Below are 3,009 nucleotides of genomic sequence, written 5' to 3'. Positions count from 1 at the left end.
AATCCACCACATGCTCCGTTGGAGGAGGGGCAACTTCCACCTGTCTCATTCAGATTTGATTCAATCTCTCTCTCTCTCTCTCTCTCTCTCTCACACACACACACACACACACACACACACTGGCATCCCAGCGGTTTTCCAGAGGCTGTAAATTGCATGAGAATGCTCACCTTTCTCTGTGGAGTGGCTGTTAACCACATGCCTCTGGTTTGGCAGTGTACTAAAATGTACTGGTTGCTATCATCTCACCCTAGTAAGAGTAGCAAAATTTAACAGAACAGCAAACAAATGCTGGCGAGGTTGTGGAGAAACTGAAACCCTTATTCACTGCTGGTGGGAGTGTAAAATGGTGTAACCACTGTGGAAGGTGGTATGGCACTTTCTCAAAAAGTTGGAAGTAGAACTACCATTTGACCCAGCAATTCCACTACTGGGAATATACCCTGAAAAAACCATAACCGCCACCTAAGCAGATATGTGCACACCCATGTTTACTGCGGCTTTGTTCACAATAGCAAGGAGTTGGAAACAACTTAAGTGTCCATCAACAAACGAATGGATAGAGAAGCTGTGGTATATTCACACAATGGAATACTACTCTGCATTGAAAAACAAGGAACTCATGAAATATTATTTAAAATGGGTAACCCTGGAGGACATTATACTGAGTGAAATATCTCAGTCACAAAAGGACAAATACTGCATAGTGCCACTGTTAAAAAACAGGACTGACATCGGGGTTAGGGGGAGAGAGTGAGAAAGAGGGGATAAATAATGTATACTGCATTGAAACAGATGAGGGAGAGAACTGTTTAAAAGGGATATATGATTAGGTATTATTGTCATGACAGGTGTCCAGAATGAAGGCTGCATAGTGGAGTGGACTTGGGAGGTGGGATTGTTTAACAGTCAAAGAATTTTTCTTCTACTTTTCAAAGAGAAGAGCAAATTCGGGGGGCGAAGTTGGGCAGCAACAATGAATGAAATCCAAAGTCTCTGTAAACTTCATTAAAATTAATTAAAAAAACCCACCCCCCAAAAAAACTTGGTCGAAGATTAAATGGGGGGGGGGGAAGTACTGGTTGTTTCTTAACCTAGGCAGTTGCGCAAGTATTTGTTCTACCTTTCTAATAGACTCAAAGACATGTAACACCTTTAAAAGAAAACTCTAGTGCCAGCTCCACAGGGAGTTGTGCTATTAACCCGCACATACACCTCTCATCCTAGTTTTGAAAGTATGAATGTCAAAGATTGATGTTGCACGTGGCTGCTCGCTAAAACATTAGAAGTCTGAGTTTAGTTAAAGATCTTTGGAGGATAGACTACTAAAAAGCAGTTGAGGAACGCCCAGACCAGATGGCTGCCTGCTGCACCACACTGAGAGCCTTCTCTGCACCAGTCCTTCCTGCAGCAAAGTCCCACACACCAGAAGACAAGATGTCCAGCAAAAGGGCCAAGGCCAAGACCACCAAGAAATGGCTACAGAGGGCAACTTCCAAAGTCTTTGCGTTGCTTGACCAGTCCCGGATCCAGGAGTTTAAGAAGGCCTTCAACACGATTGAACAGAACCGTGATGACTTCATTGACAAGGAGGACCTGCACAACATGCTGGCCTTGCTGGGAAGAATCCTGCAGATGAGTACCTAGAGTGCATGGTGAGTGAGGTCCCAGAGCCCATCAACTTCACCATGTTCCTCACCATGTCTGGGGAGAAGCTGAATGGCACCAGCCCGGAGGATGTGATCCCAAATGCCTTCGCCTGCTTTGATGAGGAAGCCTCAGGCTTCATCCATGAGGATCACCTCTGGGAGGTGCTTATCACCATGGGAGACCAGTTCACAGAAAAAGAAGTGGACAAGATGTACCAAGAGGCACCAATTGACAAAAAAGGCAACTTCAACTACATGGAGCTGACCTGCATCCTTAAACATGGTGCCAAGGACAAGGATGACTAAGCCACTCCTACCTCGCCAGTGCCTAGGTCCCTATCCTAGCACCCCTCCTCCACACTCATTCATCTCTGTCATGTCTCTGTTCACGTCCCCAAAAGACCCAATTAGGAGATCCTTCCTCTGAGGGATAGAGCCATAGCTCCCAATGCAGTAAGGGCCACTACGTGGCCAGTGTCAGGCAAAGACACTAGGTCACCTAAAGGCACACATTCCCCCCATGACCCAGAGACCCTGGAAGCTGTAAGGAGTCATTGGCTCAGCCAAGGAAACCATCATCCTGAGAGGCTCCAGGACAAGACTTAGAGGGACCAGGAGAAGATTCCTTTAACGGAGCTCTGGGCTGCCACCTAGGAGGAAGGTGCCCTGTATCCAGGTGTCCAATGCCACCTTAGTCATGTCCCCAAGCAGGGTGTGAAAGCCCTTTCCCAGCCATTGCCACAACACAAGCCTCACCGGGTACCTTCTCCCCTACACCCTACCCAGCCACCAGCCCACTCCTCATCCCACCTTGGGCATGTATGCAAAAAGATGCATGTGGCATGGAATTTGTGCAGGGGAGGTGAACCTCAAATAGAAGTCTGAGCAATGAGGAGAGAAAAAAACCACCAAACCCCCTATGGAGTACAGCAGGCTGCTATGAATTGAAATCCACTTAATTAATTGATTTTTTTTAATCTTAACTGATTTTAAAAATCAGTACCAAAGGCGATCTTGCAACTAAAACGGAAATGTGACATTTTCTTCATTGCACAGACCTCATCTGCTATTATCCCACCAAGCCTGGGTGATGGGCTTTGCTCATTGAGGTCTATATGCTCCAAGACAGAAGGGGAAGGACAGCAAAGCAAAGAAAATCTTCAGTCAGTGTACAATTCCCATATCCTTCTTTTTTACAATGTTTATATTTTGCCAAAGTTAACACACTATTTAAAGTTACTACAAAGGATGCCAAAAAAGCATTAAAAGATACAAATCCTGGTATCTTTAACAACAGCTACATTTTCTTTTACAATAAATACACCATTTACATTCTTTCAAATTTTATTCAAAAAAAAAA

The 3,009-nt window shown here is 44.9% G+C and overlaps 1 pseudogene; it reads left to right on the top strand.

Moving 5' to 3' along the window:
- The first annotated feature begins 1,437 nt into the window (after positions 1 to 1,437).
- LOC102876328 lies at positions 1,438 to 1,955 on the top strand (annotated as a pseudogene).
- The last annotated feature ends 1,054 nt before the right edge of the window (positions 1,956 to 3,009 follow it).

This window comes from Elephantulus edwardii, unplaced genomic scaffold, assembly GCF_000299155.1.
Source record: "Elephantulus edwardii isolate Elephantulus edwardi_28Jun2011 unplaced genomic scaffold, EleEdw1.0 scaffold00066, whole genome shotgun sequence".
NCBI classification, from domain to species: Eukaryota; Metazoa; Chordata; class Mammalia; order Macroscelidea; family Macroscelididae; genus Elephantulus; species Elephantulus edwardii.
Note: the sequence above shows the minus strand (reverse complement) of the source record. Positions and strands in the feature narration are given on the sequence as shown.